General features: G+C 37.5%; 1 pseudogene across 1 annotated transcript; it reads right to left on the bottom strand.

The window, feature by feature from the left end:
- Window positions 1–3,478: 3,478 nt before the first annotated feature.
- LOC144432128 (diisopropyl-fluorophosphatase-like) lies at window positions 3,479–5,558 on the bottom strand (annotated as a pseudogene). The gene is made up of 6 exons (XR_013480402.1): window positions 5,418–5,558; window positions 5,094–5,290; window positions 4,755–4,966; window positions 4,534–4,676; window positions 4,143–4,348; window positions 3,479–3,860 (listed from the first exon to the last, which is right to left on the bottom strand). The product of XR_013480402.1 is annotated as a diisopropyl-fluorophosphatase-like (transcript).
- Window positions 5,559–8,257: the final 2,699 nt, after the last annotated feature.

Raw genomic sequence — 8,257 nt, 5'->3', positions numbered from 1 at the left:
ATGAAAAAATCATATTAAATTGTACAAAAATGAATTAGTTGTGCAAAACCGTGGCGCGTGATCAGCGGTGCGTTTGAAGACGGAGTATTACCCGTGCGGGCGCGCATGTTTCACGAAAATGTGAGGTGCTCCGAAGGCGCTCTGGTCCACATTATTGTAAGAAAACAGTTATAATATCGGTGACTATTAACCGTTTAATTGCGCTGGACTATCGCACTTTTCGGAAATGATAATTTTGTAAGTCGGGAACAACATGTATTAAAATTTTTTTTGCAAAATTATTGGGGGGGCGACCGCCCCCCCTCGCCCCCCCGGGTGTCCGCCCCTGCGTGTGATCGGCGTTTGAAGAAAGAACTATATTGGTTAATAAAGTTTAGCCGAAATGGCAGTCTGTTCACGTATTCAGTCAGATTCACTTTTCCCTACTGGCTTTGCGCATACTCTTATACGGGTACAGGGAGCGAGCGACCTTTTTCTGAAGGCACGCTAACATGTTTTTACCTAGTTAGGATACCGGTACTGATTGATGTAATGGGTTGGAGATATTTATCTTTGTTTTTGTATATAACTTATCCTACCGTGACCTATTTGCTAACATTTTTATGATTTAGTTTTCACCTCTCTGATACGGTGGTTTAAAATAAATAACACGTCAGCATGCCTTCAGTAGATGGTTGCTAACTGTACAGGTATAAATGCGTAAAACCACTAAACAAACACGAGTGAAATGGTAAAAGTGTGTCCATATTACACGCTTCCAGTACCGTACCCAAGAAGACATTAGCACTGCAGTTAGCACGCATATTCCACAGGTTGGCAGAATAATAAAAATAATAGACTACAATCTAATTTACAAACGTTATTGCGATTATTCTGCAACTTTGTGATTCTTCCGAAACTATGCCAGCAAAAATTAATTAACCGAAAGTACCGCACGATTTGGGCACAGCTGGTAAACGTCAGCTTCAATAACAGATGCGTGGTATGTCATGAAAATTACAAGACTTGCCAGTCCTAAAACGTTCAAATAGCATTTCGCCGTAACTTCAATACCATTAATACCCGATTTTACTGAAAGCATCAGTTTGGGTTAATACAGTGACTAACTCTATTTAGTTGTAGGCGTATAATAAATCAAGGATGCTGTAGTCAACGCCGATTTAACCATTAAGCAAAAGTGAGTGCAGTACAATGTAACAACAAGAGTCATTAAGACGTTTTTTGATAAATTCAAATTCACTGATGTAAAGCAATAGGTCAGGGTGGTCCAGACCCAGACCCGTCGCTTCATTATCTGTGTTACGCGTCGCATTTCCGGCAGGGTAAACAAAAAAAATCTCATTTGGTGTCGTTTCGTCATAAAATAACCATAAAAATCTTTTGACATATTGCTACATCACTAATGTCACTGAATTGACTAGATTTATGGCTAGCTGAGACTAGCGTAGTTGAATAATGTGCTTGGCTAGTCTAAATTATTAACTGCTGTGTGTTTGTTTTGTATTGCACTGTTTACCTATTCTTGGCAATATTGTGGCCCGCGAATGATACAAAAATAGTAGTGTGGCCCTCGAGGCCGATAACCTTGGACCACCCTGCAATAGGTATGTATTTGCAGCAGGGGGTGCAGTAATAACATTGAAAGATTAGCAAGTGATAGAAGGCAGAATAATTGGATTTAAGTACTGAAATTGATGTACCGGGTAAAAGTAAAGAACATGTGTTGCGGAAATAATAAAATGGGCAGGTCTAAACGCTGATATATCAGACCCTAGGGTTTTTGGATGACATAAATAATTCGGATGGATGATTTTGCACATTATATTCAGGTGCTGATAATACGAGGGGAATTACGGTATACGATTTGTTATTTTTTCGATATTTTCAACGGAAATTTATATCCACGAAAACTATAGTCATAATTCCAGCAGGAACAAGTGGGCGGGATGAAACATTCCGGTGGGCAGGATCCGGCCCGCGGACCGTAAATTGCCCACCCCTGGCATAGAATGTCACCTAACCCTGTAGTGTAAAATATGAATAAAAACGTACTAATTCGTACCTAACCAAACGGCGCTATAATCACGACTCGATCGTCAAAATAAACTTTACCATCTTGCGACTAACTTCCGTGTGTTATACTGGTCGAGAATGCCATTGAGATGATTCAATCGTACGTCGACAAAACATGATTGACGGCATTCGTAAATGTAGGCTGGAATCTCAATTGGTTATCAATAACCATAAGGTTTGGAGTCACTGTTTTTAAAATTTTAACAGGTCATTCGATATCGACATATCTGAGTTCCTTTTCATCAACTCATTCAATGTCGCCTGTATTTCCGTGCAAGGCAAAACGATGGTCTTGGCACGCTTGGTCTTTTTCAACGAATGTTCTGCCATATCCTGCATTTTTTATTCCAACTCAGATAGGTGTATATACAAATTTCTTTTGCGTGGCTGAGAAGGCTGAAAAGTCTGTGGTGCAACTACCGTACCGATATCCCGGAATCGGTATTCAGGCATTTAGCCATTAGGAATATTGAAGTAACGGTGCACTACTACAGCTGTTCAACGTTTAAGTGGCATTTCACCATTACTGAATTGAAGTTACGGTGAAATGCTATTTAAAATATTTAATGATTGATATTTTTCAACAGTATCTTTGTTGAAAAAAGGCCAGTCGTTTAACGTTTAAATGGCATTTCACCGTTACTCGTTGAATTTACTGTGAAATGCTATGTAAAATAAGTGATGACTGACCGTCTTCAACAGTAATACTGTTAAAAAACCAGTCGTTCAACGTTTAAATGGCATTTAACCATTACTCTTCAAAGTTACGGTGGGATACTACTTAAAATATTTAATGACTGGCCGTTTTTAACAGTGATACCGTTAAAACTCGCCAGTCCTAAAACGTTTAAATAGCGTTTCATCGTAACTTCAATACCATTAATACCCGATTTTACTGAAATCATCAGTTTGGGTTAATACAGTGATTAACTCTATTTAGTTGTAGGCTTATAATAAATCAAGGAAAAGGAGAATCACAGAAATTGTCAAAGATGAGTTTTTAATAGTGCTTCAGTGCTTATTGAAATGATTGGTCTAAGTGGCCAAGCGCTTCAGACCTTATTATTCGCCAGTTGAAATGCATTTTGCTTGTTTTTCTTTCTCAAGTATTATCCTAAATGTTTATAGGCATCAGAAATATTTTTAAAAAATATGAATAAATCATAATTTGGCCTTGAATGAGTAATTGATACCCAAACTTACTTTCAATTTCAGATAACACGGAATACTTGTTACATCCATGTTATTACATTTTATATATAGGGCACCAAAGTCTTGCTTCCTTAGAGCCTCTAAAGGCCATGATCCCGCACTGCTTATTAGGGCAGGAGTTTCGGCTGTTACAAAGGCACTAGCGACGTCGTCCTTGTGCTACAGCTAGAGTTCTAACAATTACGGACGATAGTTGAAAGTGCTTAACAGTATCAATACTGTAATTTTAGCAAGTTAATGCTAACAAGTTATTGGGTTTTGTCGCAAATAACTTAACGATAAACACGATATGTGAAAGACAAAAACCAGGTCATTGACTTGTGAAGTGATACATGGGCATTCCCTCGCATTCCCACTCGAACTCCCAAACTCCGTTAAAGTCATGTTCAGTAACATAGCAGGTTCGAGAAGCAGGTTTGAAATGTAAGTTACTTGTTTGTTTGAACGGGCATTGAATTCTGGTTTTTAAAACTCCGTTTGCTGAAAATACTTCCAGATGACCACCTCCGTGGTGTGCTACAAGTAAATTTCCATTGACATCAAAATCCATTCCATCTGGTCCCCCAACATTCATTGGATTGTCGTAAATAATTTTATTTGGATTCGTGAATTCTGTATTCCACTCTTGCTACATATTTATTATTAAAATCATTCTTAGGTGGATAGCGTTTTCAAATATATCAAATAAAACTTTTAAAATGGCCACTGTAGTCAGGATTGATGTTCTATCAAATTTTACTACATCTGACATAATTCATTATTCACAAGAATAAATTTGTACTTAACATTTATAAGGGTGGAAATAGTCCAGGCCACACGAACCCTTTTTTCAGAGTCTAGATAAGAAAGTACACATACCTTTTGATAACGTTGCCCAAACCCTTCTGTTAGATAATTTACCGGACGACACAACATCAAATGCAATAATGCTTCTGGTCATTGTCTCAGCAACAAGCAGCAAATTGTCGTGGATAGCAATACCATTACAAAATCTAAATGTTTCATCCATTGCAACTGGAATTGTGTTTCCTTTTTCAAGAAAGTATAAACGGCCGGAAGGTTTCTTAAATAAAATTCAATAAAATATAATTTTGAATATTCAAAATGTCGCCTGTAACAGAAAAAATTGGTCACGATTCTGAATATATGATTTTTTGAAGTTCTTCTGTAATATTAAAATTATATAATATGAGCACACGCCTGTACATTTCAATATAAATAATATCCCAAAAAGTGTTATATATATACCTGAAATATTGATGTTCTGTCTTCGGCTGAATGTGCAGTGCAATTGGACTTCCGGGACCTGTTACCCAAAGATTTCCATCTTTATCAAAGACGAGATCATTACAACCATTTAGGGCATTCCTCGAGCTGTCGACTTTGCTCAACTGCGGAAACACCAATAGCAATATTACGTGGTATACACTTACTGTTTTTTAATCTTGTTTTCTCAACTGACGACTCACTTGTTGGCATTTGCCGTCTTCGGGTGAATACCTTAGTATCCCAAGTCTCATATCAGCTATCCAAATATTCCCAGTTTTGTCAGATTGGCACCCAGATTCCACCATAATCGTCAAATGGAGGCGTGCATACGACCTTGTGTTCACCAGTATCTAAATTTACTTTATGTAAATTTCCGGCAATCTTGTCCAAAAACTGAGATGCTTCTTCGACCCTGGGGCAAAAATACAGAAGTAAGCTAGCTGCGCTTGAAACGTAGATACTTTAGTTTCATGTTCAGGTATTTATGCGGGCAAGACTTCTATTTATATGACTAATTTTCACTAACAAATAATGCTTACCTCCCATCTTCCAAAGTTGGCATGGGTGCCACCGCGTAGAAGTCTCCCTTTGTATTTGTATTGACGGCCCTTCAGATCCGTCGAGACCATCGCAGATTTTTTTCAATTTCAGTTCAATTGTGACGGCCATATTGCAATTTGTCACTGACGAATCACGATAAATTTAACGACTTGCTTTCCCTTGTACCTTTCCTTAACTAAAGTAATATGAAAGGAGTCCTAAAACGCAATTGGATTGCGCACGAAGCAAATATGCACAAATTAGGTTATGCATTCACATAGTCTACTTGCAGAAAAGTAGAACAGAAAAGATTAAATATTTACCCGAGACAGTTATTTGTCGTTCTTCGTGTCATGTCCGAAAAGCCTCATGTTATCGCGTCCCACATTGTCAATACATGCTTGATGTTTCCCTTTTCCTACGGTACCACAAAATGCTGAGTAATTTAGCACTTAACATGTGACGACTATGATTCGATTATTTGTCTGGCGTACTGCGAACGGCAATCGACAAGAAACATTTCGCTATGTAATAATGGAAATAACGACCAACTTGTGGCGGCATTTCAGATGATATAACTTTTTTTTCATATGGTGGTATTACGCGTGGGATTCTTGATCCGTTTTGTAGCTATCCTACCCATTTCCAGGTTATTTTATGTATAAGATAACGGTACGGAATAGTCTTTTAAGAAGTTACATAATATTTTTATAAGCGACATAGTCCTTCTAGCTAGGATGAGGAGAGTGATATAAAGAGTTTCAACCTGAAAACCAAAAAACATAAATATATGCAAAACGTTCTTTGTACGAACGTCATAGAAAGAGAATTTTGCCTCTTAGGAGAGACGCAGTCCGTATGAAGGGGCGTTGCTCGTTACGATGAAGTCCACGTCACACGCAAGTCAATGAACCCAACTCTTCCGGTCGGTAACTGGATAATAACTTGTCCGTTCAAATGAGCCATATATATATTGCGCTGTAGATTTTACCGATGAAGAATTGTGGGCGCCCATGTTAAAACACGTGACAATTGCGTCACAATGCAAAGGTGTTGCTGTGCAAATGATACAAGATAGAATAAGTGGCTCGGGTAAGCTACATATGTATAACCAAAATATAGTTTAATTCTAAGGAACGAAGGGATCCATTTTACTGTGTCGTAATCCTATTCATAGCCCCAAGACCGACATAGTAAATCAATTCGCTGTTCTTGTTACTTCGATAACATCTATTTAACATATTTCGAAACTAAATTTCTAAGTAATGTCTTCATTTTTCCTTTGACAAACAACGCCATTCCAACGTATCTTGGAGGACCATTCGCCATTCCATCTTGGGCATAAGAAACGTTTCTAACCACAGTAAGATAAATGCTAGAGAAGGTATAAACGTGGTCTCCCGTGCTTGGCGATGTTCCTTTCCATTCGACGAAAACATTTGTTTCTGGGAAAACGACATCACCAGTCTAAATGCGAACAAAATATATCGTTTTCAACAAAATAAAGTAAATTGCCTATTAGAGAAAGTATCATAGAAACTTCGCAGAGGTGAGTCACCTCAACTTCTGAGTGTGCGAGACATTATCACGCAAACATTTTTGTAGCAAATTTGATTCTATATAATTTAATAAGATTTTTGGCGTTTACCGTTTGCATAAAATGGACTTCGTTTGCGAGACTCGTATTTTTAAAAGTCGACCCTGCCGAAATCGAACGCAAATTAGTATGTCCCGTTGATGACGTAGTGGTGAGAACTTGTCGGCGAAACTTTGCATTAGGTCAAAGGCAATTATAGCATTCTGTGTACTCATTTTGAACCGTGTGCTAGTTCTATTGGGCGGCGCATTTGGAGGAAGCTTTTGTGATTTAAATCAATACCAATATCTTTAAATAATATTATTGCATTATGAGAAATTGCAGTAAACTCAACTAATCGAGGTCAAGGCTTACTCGAGTTCTGTGCCGGGACCTTTTGCTGCAATATATTTTCTAGTGAAAGAGCGCATACCAGGCCATTTTTTGTCTCAAATGATCTAGATTTTATAATTCATTGTGTTTACTCTGCTTATCTGATCCTATAACTAGTCTTTTTATTATATTTTCGGTATATATAAACTAACTGAACCGGTATATGCGCAAACACTACCGTAACGTATGGAATGTGTAGTTGGTGGTTACAGCAGATTTCACAGGGATAGATCTGTCTTGAAGCAGAAAACAAGGAGAAAACTATGAATACAATTTTCTCAAGTAACCCTTTCTGATGTCTCTCCATGGAACTAAAAGAAGACATCTAAGTCGAAAGATCGTTTCAGCCTTAAAATTATGTTGGAATCCATGCAAACTTCTACCCACAGCCCGAAACAACAATACTTCACGCAGTTATTCAAATCAGTTTTTATTTATTTTAAACATTTTATTACAAGTTTTCATCATATGTAGTTTATTCACGCCAATAAATGTGTTGTCACGAATATCCATTAGTTGATCGATAACATCTGGACTGTGTTGTTAATAGCAGAGTGCACTGGAAAACGAAGTATACAAATTAAATTGATAGAACTGACATAAAAAAAGATCAGGATTATATCACCAGACAGTTTGGTAAGGTTCAACATACAACAGTGTTTTGTTGCATAAAATAACTGAGCCATCATTGGGATTCTCCGTTAAATGGTACCGGTAGTAAACTATCACTCTTTTGGTAAATGTACAAATTGGCGATTTGTATTTGGTTCATACAAAAGTGTGACTGGGTATCATCATGCTTTGACTGAATATTTCAGTCAAACAGTCGATAAACGAAATAAAGTGGTAAATACTTACTCTAGAATCAGTTCTTCAAAGCCTCCTGACATACCGGTACGATCATTACATAAAACGCCGTGGCTTGATTCCCTCACATTCAGAACTTCTTATGCATTAGCATTTATGCTTACAATACATTATTTTTTCAATCCTTATTAAACTAAGCAATGAGAAACTAGATTTAAACGCCAAAAACAGAGGTTGAACACCTTACTCGCCAATGGCGAGGGAGCTAATTTCTGGAATGAGTCCTCACTACTACGTCATCAAAGGCCGTTTCCGAACCTGGGTCGATTTTCGTTGAAGCGGTTTTTAAAAATTCATAAGTAGAAAATTAAGTCCACTTTATGCAAG

The sequence above is a fragment of the Styela clava genome, chromosome 14, assembly GCF_964204865.1.
Source record: "Styela clava chromosome 14, kaStyClav1.hap1.2, whole genome shotgun sequence".
In the NCBI taxonomy this organism is placed as follows: domain Eukaryota; kingdom Metazoa; phylum Chordata; class Ascidiacea; order Stolidobranchia; family Styelidae; genus Styela; species Styela clava.
This window is presented reverse-complemented; position numbering and strand designations above follow the sequence as displayed.